General features: G+C 43.0%; 1 protein-coding gene across 1 annotated transcript in view; it reads left to right on the plus strand.

Annotated features, from left to right (window-relative positions):
* Positions 1 to 3,557: 3,557 nt before the first annotated feature.
* Positions 3,558 to 15,723, plus strand: part of CD151 (CD151 molecule (Raph blood group)) — a 50,135-nt gene continuing 37,969 nt past the window's right edge. The window contains exon 1 of the mRNA XM_063438566.1: positions 3,558 to 3,712. The gene's annotated coding sequence lies outside the window, so the exon portion shown is untranslated. The remainder of the gene's footprint in view (positions 3,713 to 15,723) is intronic.

Genomic DNA, 15,723 nt, shown 5'->3' on the forward strand with positions numbered 1-15,723 from the left:
AGACACTGGAAGAGTAATAAAACATTACTGACTGTGTGTGAGTATGTCTGTGTGCATAGGCGTGCGCAGCCTGTTGCATTAGGGTGTGCACCCTAAAGCACAAACACACGCTGCGTGTATATGTATTTTTATATACACATACACACACATATATATATACATACATGCATACACACAAATACAAATATACATAGGTGCAGTGTGTGTGATTGTGAGCAGTGCAGCGTGTAAGGGGTGCAGTCTGTGTGATTGCGAGGGGTACAGTGTGTGTGTGTAATTGTGAAAGGTACAGTGTGTTGTAATTGTGAAGGGTGCAGTGTGTATGATTGTGAAGGGTACAGTGTGTGTAATTGTAAGGGGTACAGTGTGTGTAATTGTGAGGGGTACAGTGTGTGTGATTGTGAGGGATGCAATGTGTGTGGGGTACAGTGTGTATGATTGTGAGGGGTGCACTGTGTGGGCGACAGGGGGTAGGGGGTGGAGGGGCAGCGACAGGGGGTAGGGGGGTGGAGGGGCAGCGACAGGGGGTAAGGGGGGTAGAGGGGCAGTGACAGGAGGTAGCAGGGGTAGATGGTTAGTGACAGGGGTTGGGGTAGAGGGGCAGTGACAGGAGGTAGCAGGGGTAGATGGTTAGTGACGGTGGCAGTGACAGGGGTAGCGGGTAGTGACATGGGTTAGGGGGGGTTGAGGGGCAGTGGCAGGGGGTAGGGGGGTAGTCACAGGGGTAAGGGGGGTAGAGGGGCAGTGACAGGGGTTAGGGGGGGTAGAGGGGCAGTAACAGGGGGTGTGGGGGAGTGGAGGGGTAGTGGCAGGGGGTAGTGACAGGGGTTAAGGCGGTAGAGGGGCAGTGACAGGGGTTAGGGGGGTAGGGGGGTAGTGACAGGGGTTGGGGGGTAGTGACAGGGGTTAGGGGAGTGGAGGGGCAGTGACAGGGGGTAGTGGGTAGTGACATGGGTTAGGGGGGATTGAGAGGCAGTGGCAGGGGGTAGGGGGGTAGTGACAGGGGTTAGGGGGGTAGAGGGGCAGTAACAGGGGGTGTGGGGGAGTGGAGGGGCAGTGGCAGGGGGTAGTGACAGGGATTAAGGGGGTAGAGGGGCAGTGACAGGGGTTAGGGGGTTAAGAGGGTAGTGACAGGGGTTGGGGGGTAGAGGGGCAGTGGCAGGGGGTAGGGGCAGTGACAGGGGGTTGGATGGGGGCAGTGAGTGACAGGGGGTAGAAGGGGGTGGGGTGGGGGGCAGTGGGTAGAAGGGGGTGACTGAATGGGGTGGGGGGCAGTGAGTAGATGGGGGTGGGGGAGCAGTGAGTGACAGGGGGTAGAAGGGGGGTTTATAAATACCTGCCCTGGTGGTCTAGTGGGTGCCCTCTCTCTTCAGTCTGCAGCTCCGCTGGGAGTGAGCTGCAGACCACATGGTGAGTCTCGCGATCTCCAGGCAGAGCGTTGCCACGGCAACGCTCTTACAGGCTGGAGATCGCGAGACACCTCAGTCTGCAGCTCACTCCCGGCGGAGCTGCAGACTGAGGCTGGATCTCTGTCAGGGCAGACTGACAGGAGGGGCCTCGCACCCGGCGGCATTGTGGGCATGCCGCCGGGCCCCCTCCTCTGTCGGTTCGAGGACCCGACATGTCAGTCTGCCCAGAGGCAGTGCAGCACGGAGGTGTGATTAAGGTGTGCCCAGGCACACCCGGCACACCCCGTGCGCACGCCTATGTCTGTGTGTGTCAGTATGTCTGTGTGTGTACCACTATGTCTGTCTGTGTGTGTGTCAGTCAGTATGTCTGTGTGTGTGTGCGCTAGTATCTCTGTGTGTGTGTCAGTATGTCTGTCAGTAGGTCTATGTGTGTGTCTGTTAATGTATCTCAGTATGTCTCAGTATTTTTTTGTTTGTGTGTCAGCATGTCTGTCAGTGTATGTGTCTGTGTCCATATGTCAGTATGTCTTTCAGTTTGTCTATCTCTATATCTGACTGTATATCTGTGTGTGTATCTGTGTGTCTGTATTTGTGTCAATGTGTATCTGTATTAGGCATGTGCATGGGAAAAAAATTTGGTTCCGTTCGGCATTCCGAAATTCGGGATTTTCGCAATTTGGGACTTCGGCAATTCGGAACTTCAGCACTTCAGCACTTTGGCACTTCGGCACTTCGACACTTCGGAACTTTGGAACTTCGGCACTTCAGCATTTCGGAACTTCGGCACTTCGACACTTCGGAAATTCGGCAACTTCGGCAACTTCGGCACGTCGACACTTCGGAATTTCGGAACTTCGGCATTTTGGAATTTCGGGACTTTGGCACCTCGGGACTTCTCTTGCAGCCGCTTGGTAGATAACTCCCTAATTCCCACGGTATTAGGGAGTTATCTACCAAAAAGCTGAAAGACCTAAATTGGTCTTTCAGCCAAATTTACTAATACTAAGTAAAAATTACTTAGTATTAGTAAATTTTGCCCCTACTCGCTATACCGCGAGTAGGGGCATGTCTATTAAACAGTGAGCAGCCTGTGACTGCTCAATGCTTAAAAAAAAAAAAAGTACCCCCTCCGGCCCCCACCCCTGAGCGGCAGGTGGGGGCCCTAATGTTAAATGATGAGGGGGGACCTCCCCCCTGGCCCCCACCCCTGAGCGGTGGGTGGGGGCCCTAAATGAGAATAAGGGGGGGACCTAATGTCCTCCCCCTGGACCCCACCCCTGAGCGGTGGGTGGGGGCCCTAAATTATAATAAGGGGGGGACCTAATGTCCTCCCCCCTGGCCCCCACCCCTAAGCGGTGGGTGGGGGCCCTACAGTAAAATAAGGGGGGAACTAATGTCCTCCCCCCTGGCACCCACCCCTGAGCAGTGGGTGGGGGCCCTAAATACTGATAAGGGGGGACCTAATGTCCTCCCCCCTGGCCCCCACCCCATTCAGTGTCCCGTAGTGTCCTAGTGACATGGTGACACTGGGAGACATGGGGACACAGACACTAAGGGAGACATGGGGAAACAGACACTAGGGGATACTTAAACACTGGGAGATTAGATGACTGGGAGACTAGTGGACACTGGGAGACATGGGGACACTGAGACACCAGGTGACAAGGGGACACTGAGAGATTAGGGGACACAGGGAGACATGGTGACACTAGGAGACATGGGGACATTGTGATACATAGCGCCACTGAGACACTGGGAGACTGAGACAGGGAGACACTGGGAGCAATCCATATATACAGTAGAATCAAACAAAGTCGTTTTTTGGTGATTTTACAGAATTATCTCTTATGTCTTAGAAGTCACTCTAGTGGCTTTCAAGTAAGACTGACACTGATGGTGTAATTAACCCTGCTATGAAAACATTGCTGTTTCTTCAAAACAGCACTTTTTTACACTACAGGTTTAAAAGGACAGGGGCACTGCATCCAGACAGGGGCACTGCATCCAGAATGGTGCCTATAGTGTCATTTTAAATATTACAAAATGCATTCTCTAAACGTGTCCCTAGAGGGCGACCATTCTCCTATAGAACACTTTCCACGTGGCTCTTTCAGGGTTAAAGAGTCCCAGGGCTGTTCCTTGTGAGGTGTGGCTTTGCCGTTCTGAGTTGCCTTGTTACATTGTGACCCCACAGTCTCCTGGATCCCGGTGCCAGCTTTATATTTTGGAATTTGCAACTTTGTGTCACACCTGGAAGCGATCGTTTAAAGGATTTTAGAAGTATACTTTCCCACAGCTACAAGGTAACAATGGGGCTCATTGTAGGTGATTCCTTGTGTACATTGCAGCTCTTTTGTGCTGTGAGATACTCCCACCAGGAAATGTAGATAGGATTGTTGAAAGCCGGGGCCACAAAAGGTGCTGATCTGTTTATAGCTGAGCTATAATCCCCATCATCCCCAGCCACCAGTATTGGCTGCAAGTGATGCCTTGCAAGTTATCCAGATCTGGCTGTTGTTTTCTCTCAATCGTTGTTGTGTATGTTTGAACACAATTATGTTTTGTACAGATTTAAGCTCTGGTAGTGTTTGCTTCAAGATGACTTGTTAATTTTAGGTTTCTGTAAACTACATACTACTAGTTGCCCAGACAGAGTGCGCTGCAATATCAAGTCAAGCAATATGCAAGTCACATATACACTAATTAATCAGGTATTCCTCAATGTGTTTATTGCTTTGAATTCAATGTGAATGCAAAATTGTAGGCCAAACTAGATGACGAAAAATTACCCTACTTGGTTTTATTTTCTGTTTTTGATTTTCAGCTATTTTTTGGCATAACATTTGAAAGTCATCTTAAACTATTCCTGACAATTCAATCTGGAGTAAAACTTTAAGGAGAATGTGTCACCTTTTTTTTTTTTAGTGGCTTTGAGTTAAAATGTCCAACAATTCATACTTTTATTGAATAATCCTGAATGAGTGAGTAAGCAGAGAGGCCAAACTATGGACACCCAGCTGTTGTAAAACTACAACTCCCATGATGCCTTAGTTTTGGGTCTGGGGAGACATTGCTGGAGATGTGGAGGTCTACCTGTTTGGTCCCTCCTGCTTTAGGAAATATGAGCAAAATTTGCTCACCCCTTGTAATGGTTACAAGATTCTGCACATATTTTCCCATTGTACTTTTTAACATATCGAAATTAAGTTGAAAGTCAGCTGATAACTTGTATGTGGATCCTGGTCTGTATTTTCTGTGATTCAATGTATATGGGCAGTGGGGTGCCTGGGGATGTGGGATGTGAGATGGGTTTGGTGTGCACAGCTTGTGGTATGAATTATGCCAGGAATGTTGTGTGTAGTGACTGTCACTAAACCTCACCTCCTCAGGGTATATGTTTGCATGAAGCAGATATCTATACCCTTAAGGAACAGGAAACTCCACACCTACCTGTAACAATATAGCAAGTGATCTTGAATGCAAACTTTAAACAAAATGATTTGAATCTAGGTTTGCTGTAAAAGTTGTGAGGGTCCACTCCACCCATGTTTGCCCTACATTCAGTTCCACCAAGGCTAGCCTACATCTTGTGGTGACTGAGCATCATGAGTAGTGTCTCACAACAGCTCTGAGTGCCTATGGTAGGCAAGCTGTCAGTGCTCATACATATGGTGACTGTGGGTGAGAGGAGATGGCAGAGGGACTTGTTAAGCTTTCAGCTCAGAATTGCTACCAAGTAACTATTAAAATGGCATTTTCAGTGCCCAGTGTAATTTTTGTCGACATGGAAGGACTGGTTGAGGTATTGATATTTGTATTTGCCTTGTCTAAAAGCTGCCAATCATTTAGTGAGACTGTCAGTGGGTACCTGTTAGCTGTAGGTTACTTGGCGTCTGCCCATTGCACATTGAATTCAATAATTCAGCATTCTGTTACCATGGTAATGGGTTACCCATGGGGAGTAAACCCTGGATACTAAGGTAGTATTATACAGAATTTTTTACAATTATTGGGAACTGCACACTGTACCAGGTTCTCCATCATTGTGGACAAAAAATAAGTAGCCCTTTGTTAAATGGGTTAGCCGCATCTAAAAAAAGGAGCAGGTTCAGCCAAAATGTAGGCAGAGGTTTTTATTATATGGGAGTGGGGCAATTCACAACTACCTGTCTGATAAGAGTGTCTGATAAGAGTTCATTTAGATATGATAGAAACATTTAAATTCATAAAGGGAATCAACACAGTATTACTTTACTGAGAGGGTAGTGGATGCATGGAATAGCCTTCCAGCTGAACTGGTAGAGGTTAACACAGTGCTGCAATGTAACACACCGAGAAACTGCAATGTTTACATTGCAGCACTAAGACAGCCTCTAGTGGCTATCTACTAGACAGCCACTGGATGCGCTTCCTGGCTTTTAATGAACTTTTGGTCCGGTAACTGACGCTGGATGTCCTTACATCCAGCATCAGCGATTTTATTTATTTATTTATCCCCCATAGCAAAGCATTGATTCAATGCTTTCCTATGGGGAGGGCCTAAGGCGCACACTGCACTTGCCGTGCATGCTCATTAGCGCCCCCTTGTTGAGGAGGTGGAGCCATGACCCAGCACCGAGGGACAGCAGCACTAGGGTCAGGTAAGTAAATAAAGCGAGGGGGGAAGGAAGAGGGAGCTATAGTGCCAGGAATACAACTTTGTATTCCTGGCACTATGGAATCCCTTTAAGCATGTGTGGGATATAAGATAAGGCCAGGGACTAAAGGTATTTAGAAAACTGGGCAGACTAGATGGGCCAAATGGTTCTTATCTGCCATCACTTTCTATGTAAATTTAGTTGCTCAACCTGGAGCCTCCAGGTGAGACTTTGCCAGGTGGCAGTAATACTCTGAAACCCTGCAAAGTCTGTAAATGTTGTGGATATACAATTTCTTCCTCAGATTCTCTGAACACAGTATGGTGAAAGATTGTAATGTTGAGCCACAACTAGAGACCTACCTGTTGATTATCATTGAAAGGCAAAATATGACAAACACAGGATTCTATGGATCCTGCAATATTACCACCACTGCCTACATTTATAGGGAGTTTTTGTTTACATATAATCAGGTAACTAAATGTTTCTGGCTCATTACTTTTATACTGTCTGTCAGTTCTTGATTAATGGGGTAAAAAATATAATATGACAGTGTAAGTGTGGAGAGAAACAAAAATAATCTTCATTGATGTACTGGTATGAAAATTTTAATATATTCAGCTGTATCGTTACTTTTCCAGTGATACTTTGGGGTTTATTCAAACTCTTAATTGTAGTGAAAGTAAAATACAAACTGGCAAAAGTAGCAGATCTGTAAATTCACCAGGTCAGCTATAGTCCCAGCTTGACTAATTGGATTTTCATTTTCTTCAATTTGAAGTTTAGTGAATAAACCCTGTTTAACCCCTTAAGGACCAAACTTCTGGAATAAAAGAGATTCATGACATGTCACACATGTCATGTGTCCTTAAGGGGTTAAAAACAAAACAAAAAAAAACCTGGTGTTGAATGGCTTCACAGTGCTGGAGCAAAGTCCATTCAGGGTGTAGTTTTACATAGTGGGTGGGTGGAGTACAGTGCAGACAGGATCTGTAAATTGAATAGTCATATCCACAACCATGGAAAAAGTGTAATGACTTTAACAGGCCTTCGTATTCCCCATAGTGTGGCTGCCCTTCCTTTACAGTTGCTGTGGACTGTACCTCCCAACAAGCTCAGTCAGACATGATCAATCTCCAGCTTCACCTTTATGTCTGAATCTAGCAAAGAAATTATATAAGTTCCACGTCTCTTTACACTAATTGTTTGTTAAAAGTGGCTTATAGACGTGTGCACACATCCCTTTCTATCTGTGTTGAACCATTTATTTGACCATAGACAAAGCATTTAAAAAAAAAATAATAATTTTGTTAAACACAGCTGGAAGGGATATGTGCAAAAGTCTACTGGCCAACATGGCCTTTGGTGGCCAAGCATTGGCCAGCACAGGGATGTCCACTTAAAGGGACATTATAGGAACCCAGTTCAGAGGTTGCCATGTACCCCTTGTTTTACCCTGGAATGTAAAACTATTAGCATTCTGCAGTAATCTACACTCACTTCATTTATCTTATATAAATGGTTAAGTGTATTTGGGTTTTCATTAGTTTGGTTGGTGGGGATTGAGATTCCTCTTCCTACAGGAGCTTGTGAACGTGACTTGTTTATTAGAGGGCAGTTTGGTGAGATTTTGTAAAATCTTTGGGGGTTCTTTTGTGTGGGGTTGTGTGTTTTTTTTTTTTTTTTTTTTTTCTTTAGATCCCCTGAAAAGCTAGGAATACTCCAGGTTCAGACATTCATGCAGAGGTTGTGTTATTGTAAAAAAAAAATAAAAAAAAAATAAATATTTTTGTGTGCCCTTAAAGCAAACGTTTGTTCCTTCAGGCCTTTTATATTCGGTCCCCCACACACATGGACATTCTTCTTGTTTCCTTAAATGCTTATTTGTTTAGTATTCTCCCCTACGAATGTCAGCCCTGCTCAAATATTTGTGCCCTTTCTTAAGACCGTTCAGGGCTTGTAACATGAATTATAGAGAACAAGCCCCTTCCTGGGGAGCGCTGATACTAATTTGCCATTTTCTCTGCATGCACATTATTGGAAATTCTGCAACCTCACTTTTTTATGTAAATTTGATTGTTTTCTTTGTATATATTGTGTGTGTATATATATATATATATATATATATATATATATATATATATATATATATATATATATATATATAGTACAGGATAGACCATAAGTCCCTACCCATCCATATATGTATCCAGTGTATCTGTGTGCTGGATGGGTATGAACTTATGGCCACCCTATACAATGAGTAAATAAAACCAACAATGACATGTTGACAGAGATGAACTGCATAGACATGCTGATAGTTAAAGTTAGCAACCCAGCTGATTCTGAAGCAAATATCCCATATCCAGAGCAGGAGTCTAGAGTCCAGTGGGACCCCATAGGAATAGATTTCCCACACTTTGCACTGTGAAGATACTTCTTGGCAGTGTTGACACCCCCAAAATACCAGTAATAAGCAAGGGGAAAGTAAACTGAGTTTTTTTTTTTTTTTTTTTTTTTTTTTTTCCCTTTCAGTTCCTGCTCCCATGTGTAGTACTGTTCTGCAGGGTTTAGAGTGAATGGTATCCTTTTCTCTTTTTTTTTTGTCTAAAAGACGCTTCAGCACAGAGCTAAGGAGCACAGACTTGAATGAATGAGTGGATCACAGTTCAGTTATCTTGTTTCTTAACCTCCCTGGCGGTATGATTATGTCAGGAATTTTGTACCAAAAGCGGTACCATTTTTTTGCATTTGAATTACCCGCCCAGTTCCGCCCCCATGTCAGGCATGTCAATCAAATTTTAATTAATCAAATCACATAATTACGTTAAAAGATTATTTAAATATACATGTAGAATTTTAATATATATGCATTTATAGGTATTTAAATTCTACGTGTATACTAATGTAATTATATGTATTTATCTATATATATATATATATATATATATATATATATATATTTGCGCTTATTTGTATTTTATATATATATATATATATATATATATATATATATATAGAATGTCATTCTAAGTGTATTTTGTTACCTATATATATATTAATAACAAAATACAGTTAGAATGAAATTACATATGCATATATAATTTATATTAAATTTTGTTTCAATATTTTATTTATTTATTTATTTATTTTATTATTTTATTTATTTATTATTTTAATTATACGTATTTATATATATATGTACATCTATTATATATATATATATATATATATATTTAATTTATTTTTACACTTGTCCTTTATTTATTTTTTTTATACTTCCCACCAGCAGGGGGACTGTCTGATATTTCAAACAGTCCCCCTGCTGGCAGATCCACAGCCAGCTATAGAGGGCCATGTGATCGCTCTTTGAGAGCGATCACATGGCCTCGGGGGCCTGATTTGCCGTGGGAGGGCTGCCTGGGCTGTGAGGCAGTCCTCCCGAAGTGGATCGCGGCGGAGGTAAGTAAATCTTATCTACCCCGAGCGTGACTCGGGGTTACCGCTTCTGGCAGCGAAAATTAACCCAGAGTCACGCTCGGGAATACCGCTAGGGAGGTTAAAGGGACACTATAGTCACCTGAAGAAGCTTGATGATACCGTTTTGGTGTATAGAACATGCCCCTGCAGCCTCACTGCTCAATCCTCTGCCATTTAGGAGTTAAATCCATTTGTTTATGAACCCTAGTCACACCTCCCTGCATGTGACTTGCACAGCCTTCCATAAACACTTCCTGTAAAGAGAGCCCTATTTAGGCTTTCTTAATTGCAAGTTCTATTTAAGTAAGATTTTCTTATCCCCTGCTATGTTAATAGCTTGCTAGACCACGCAAGAGCCTCCTGTATGTGATTAAAGTTCAATTTAGAGATTGAGATACAATTATTTAAGGTAAATTACATCTGTTTGAAAGTGAAACCAGTTTTTTTTTTCATGCAGGCTCTGTCAATCATAGCCAGGGGAGGTGTGGCTAGGGCTGCAGAAACAAAGTGATTTAACTCCTAAATGACAGTGAATTGAGCAGTGAAATTGCAGGGGAATGATCTATACACTAAAACTGCTTTATTTAGCTAAAGTAATTTAGGTGACTATAGTGTTCCTTTAATTCAGAATGATGAGGCCCACCCTTTCAGCAAATAAAGGCATCAAGTTGGAGATATTATGCAATTTGAATTATGAGCGTTTAGGTAGACACACACACAAGGAATTGGGGACATATAATAATTTCTGGTGACACCCCCTCATTCACCCACAAATGACATTTACATTATTGTGAGATTTAATGATGGGGAGGTCTATGATATTCCTGCACGCATTGTGCATTTACTGTTCTGCTCTAAACCAGTGACGCATTATAGTGTTTGCTTGTCCCCCCTGTCCTAGTAAATTCACAGATTCATTCAGGTCTTGTCTGGCAGAGATAAACAAGTTGTATAACCTCCTTACAGTTTTAGCTCTGGCAGCAAGCTGACCACTCGGTTCCGTGTTCTAATGTGCCTGGTCTGGCATCCTTTGCAATGTTTACTAACTCACAGGGGCATGATCCAGTATCTGTTAAATAGACTCTCCAGACAGATTAGCTGCCTGTCAACATCTGATAGATCATTATGCAGATTTATTTGTATTTTTTTTTTTCTGCAAAAAAAATGTTCAATTGTGCTCTAACACCATTTCCTTTTTTCCCCACTTTCCAGAGGAAGTGGTGACACATAGCAGGAAACCTTGCTTTTTATCCTTGCCCACATTTAAACTGTTAATCGCAGGATATATGGAGGGCCTACATCTTTCCTATAGGTTTCCATGGAACAGAAGCTGCACACACATTTTTTTTTCTTTTCTGTTTATTACCCTTAAACCCCTGTACAGCAGCCATTGCTTGAATTGCTAGAACATTTAAAAGTTGTATCAGACCTTGAGGATTTGGTACAAATGAGGGAAATACAAAGATGGTTTCCTCCATTTCCCCCACCCTCCCCCCCACCGCCCGCCTGGTAAATAGGACAGGGGTGAAAATTTCCACTAGCTATTGGCGAGTAGACATTCACCTCCAGTGAGTGTGCCATGGACCCCCACCCCCCAGGCTTGCAGTAATTATTTTTTAAGGCCTCGCAAGTAGGTTAGGGCTTGAAACGTTAAAATGCAAATCCCGCAATTTGATTTCAGGAGCTCATTTTGGGGCATCAAACTATCAACTGAAATGTTGTACAGCACGCCTCCCAATACTGGGAGGTTTAGGATTGGGACTGGAGGGGAGGATTCTTGGTGGTTGTGGCCACAATGGCTGTCACTGGAGATGCCCAAGAAGGGCAAACATTCCCACTAAAGTGCAATGTTAGTCTGGCATCAAGCACACCAGGTTGACTGACATTCTGGCTGGCTCCCAACATGAAGATTATGTACAGAGTGCTGATGAAGTTTTCTCTGCATGGTCCTAAGTCCCACCGTGCAGGCATGTCTAATGATGCACTCACTCTGTGCTGCCTGTGGATAGTCCCCTGGATGCGAGACACCAGGGAACAAAATCAGGATTGTGGTACAAGACTCTAAAATAGGGATTATTCTACTGAAAGCAGGACAGTGAAGAGGCCTGTGTACATTAGTGCTTTCTGTGTAGACCAAAAAAACAATTGCTTTATTCTTTACCTTTCATCCATGGCTCTAAGAGAGTTCATTGGAATTGCAGACACTTCCCTTGGGAAAAGGGGGTCATAATCCTTTTTGGAGTTACCATCAAATACAATGAAGATCCATTAAATGCTGGATCTATGTGCTATAGGGTTTAATCCAGCTACTGCAATAGGCCTTAGTTCTGCACACGTTATTAGCCCGAGCAGTGCTAATTGGCTCACAGTCAATTGAATGCCAGATGGATGAGGAAACCTCTGCAAGAAATAGCAGATGCCATTACTTATCAGGGTTTGTCTTATGACGAAGATGTCTATTCAGAAGCCATCAAAGGTGATGCAGCCACTGAGAGACATGACTGCATTGATGTCAAACATATGAATAAAGTAGATCGATGTTACTGGCCAACCACTGGAAGTCAAGATAAGATGTTTTGCTTTCTGATGTCATCATATCCGACACCCACAATTTACCACACTGTCTTCTACATGTCCAATCCAATGTTCATCATAAAGGAGCATCACTCTGCTCCTTCTGGAACTTGGCTGTGACCAACGAGCGCTGTGTTCTTACAGTGAAAGCGCCTCTAGTTGCTGTCCGCTAGAGAGTCATTAGAGGTGTGTTTCATCCTGCAATATGAGCATTGCTGTATCTAATACATGGTAGGGCTCTACATTGTAGGGTTAAAACTGAAGGTGCTTAGAGTGCCCCTTTAATATCTATTGTGTGTCAAACAGGAATTTGCTATAAGCCAGAATCCTCTGTTTTGCTTGAAGTGAGTTTTTTTGTTTTCCTCTCCCCAGGAAGAATAATATGCTGTGTTTTACAATTCCAATGTGTACTTAATTAGTGAGTACTAGATTGCTAATGGGAGTTGTTAGCCTCCCTTGTAGACCATGAGATGAACAAAATGGACACCATAGCAGGGTGGAAGAAGCATCCATGAATACTCGCAGGATTTGGTGTGAAGGGTTAGATTGTTGGGGGTCTTGCAGTTGGAATGCACGTGAGCGTTAATGATATTGTATAGGATAGCCTGATAAATTCTGGGCCCAGACTCTCATGTCTAATGAATGGAGCCTCGGGTCCAGGACTATGACTACATGGTTTAGGAATATAAACATCTAGTGATGTGCACTTTGCAAAACTGTGTTTCTTGGGTGAAGTCTGATAACTCACACATGCACATTAAGGCAGGACCATTTTGGAGTTGTTGGTAAGTTAGGAGCCCTGTGCAATGTTAGACTCGGTCACTTACCCCAGTGGTGTGTGTCTGGATGCTGCAGTGGAGTACAAGGGCAGTTTGAAAAGCTGTCTCACCTATCTAGTCAAGCAGAGACAATCCACTTCAACACTAACACCAGGGATAGTCCTAAAGACTCCGTCCGAGGTGATAATGTTGATCAGCATGGGGATGAGACGAAGCATAATTAAACTCATGTTTGTGTATCAGTGAAGCAGATTAGGGGAGATCATTTGATCTATTCTGAGCTGAGGAAGATAGACATTGCAGAATCTGGCAAGAATGGTTGCATTATTGGAATTCTTTTTGAGATTGAATCTTCTCATCTGATGCTTGTTGTTGAAACTACCAAAATGAAGCTGGATAGAGCAATGATATCACTTGTATAGCCTGCAATATGTAATGCATCTATGCGGTTAAAATTGTTTTAAAAATGAAACAAAATATTTTGTTGTTCGCTGCCTTATGCAAGCATGGTATCTTACAAACTTGATGATGTGGTTCGGTAACTCGACATTCTAAAACTGTCTAATATACAATATGGGCATTATAATAAAATATTAAATTTTCATGTGATTCTTATTTTGATATTAAAAGGTTGCTCCAAACACTGTGACCACTTCAGTGATTTGAAGTGGTCATGATGGCAGGAGCCTGGATGTGCAATGCATCTGCTTGAAACTTTGCTCATTCAGAGATGTTTGCATTTGTGTGCTAGGGGCTAGTTACACCCGCTGGCACGTGTACTTGGCAGCCTGGAATTCCAAATGTCACTTCTAGATACCAGATATACACACTTTACAAATTTCGTTTTGCAGTTGTATTTAGGATATAATTTACTTTTAAAATGTCTTACTAAGTTTGTCCTAAAAAGAAAAAAATATTTTATAGGGCTTAGAATTTTGAGATTACGATCAGGAGCTATGGTGCTGTCTGGTCTGAATGATCCCCTCTTAAGACTGGGAGGTATATTTGCATACTTAATGGAATTAATGGAAAATTCCAGTGAATCACAGGATGAAAGAAATGATTCATTCTTCAAGTGTGTGTCTATATTAATAATTTGGCATCTAGATTGTTTTGCTTTAAAACTATAGTTTTATAGTAAATATATAGTAAAACTATATTTAACAATTTGTATGCTTGTAACTATTTGTTGTATTCTATAAATATACAATTTGTACAAATATTGCAGATAGTGAAGATTATTATTATTTTTTATTTTTTTTTTAAACCCAGCACTTAATTTCCCGTTGGTGCAGGGCATTGTTCATTCATATGTTTTTTTTTTTCCCACAAATAAGCATGTAAGCAGGGCCGGTGCAAGGTTTTTTTGCCACCCTAGGCAAACAAAAATGTGTCGCCCATTCCCCCCCCCCCCCACCCACCCCCCATATGCTCTGCCTACCATGTGACATCACAATGCCCCACCCATATGATCTGCCATATGAGCCAACGCCAGTCCTGCACACAGTGTCTTTTCTCTGTGTGTTTACATTAAAAAACCTGCAGGGACAGGCTATAGACACCAGAACCACTACATTAAGCCGCCCCCCCCAGTGTCCCTTAGTGCCATCTCCCATCCCTTCCCTATTGTGTTTCCTACAGCATGCGCGGCACGAACTGCGGTACAGGAACTTCAGTTTTCTGTACCAGGCCAGACTGACCGGAAGTGCTCACTGAGAGAGCACTTCCTTTCAGTCCGGCCGGATACAGGAAAAAGAACTCTTGTACCGCAGTCTGCGCTGCCCTGCCACGTTACACTGAGTGACCGGTAGGAGGGAGCCCTGTGCGCTGCCCTCCTACTGGGTCACGCAAATCTGGCACCCCCCAGGCCGGTGCGCCCTAGGCGACTGCCTTAGTCGCCTATAGGACACGCAGGCCCTGCATATAAGATCGTTTGAGCAGGGTCCTCATCAATATATTGTTCCTGTAACATTTTTGTAATTGTCTCATCTATTGTTAAAGGGACACTGTAGGCACCCAGACCACTGCAGCTCATTGAAGTAGTCTGGGTGAAAACTCCCATCACCTTTAACCCTGCAGTGGTAATTATTGCCGTTTTTATAAACTGCAATAATTACCTGCTGAGGGTTAACTTCTCCTCTAGTGGCTTTCTAGAGGGACTTCTGGAATTGAAACTAACTTTTGGTCCGTTATCTGACGCTGGACGTCCTCAAGCTCTGCATGAGGACCTCCAGCGTCAGATTTTCTCCATTGGAAAGCATTAAATAATGCTTTTCTTTTTTGGGAGATCCTAATGCGCATGTGCGGTCGCGCTTGCATTAGGTCTCCCCTGACGGCAGGTGAGCATGGGCAGAGCTGAGCCAGTGCCAAGGGACATCGGTGATGAACCCAGGTAAGTGACTAAAGGGGTTATTAACCCCTTCAGTGCCACGGGAGGGTGCCTTGACAGAGGGGGAAATCTACAGTGCCAGGAAAACGAGTTTGTTTTCCTGACACTATAGAATCCCTTTAAATTTCCCCCTATTATAATCCTGTAGAGCATTGCAAAATAACTTGGCTCTATATAAATGTTAATAATAATTGACTACTTATCTCCATTCCAAAGCTTTTCATTAAGATGGGTAGATTTATTGAGATTTGTAGACAAAAATAAATCCTACTTTAGGGCTCTATTGGTTCCAATGTGTGTGGTTTTTTTTTTTTTTTACATATGCAAATTAGGACAGACATTGGTCATTTGCACAATAGGTTTGACATTGTAGGTATAAAGAAAGGAAAACGATATTAATGTATTACACAATATATTTTCAAACTCTGCATGAATTGTAATACGTGCAAGGTTAA

This window comes from Pelobates fuscus, chromosome 12 (genome assembly GCF_036172605.1).
Source record: "Pelobates fuscus isolate aPelFus1 chromosome 12, aPelFus1.pri, whole genome shotgun sequence".
In the NCBI taxonomy this organism is placed as follows: Eukaryota; Metazoa; Chordata; class Amphibia; order Anura; family Pelobatidae; genus Pelobates; species Pelobates fuscus.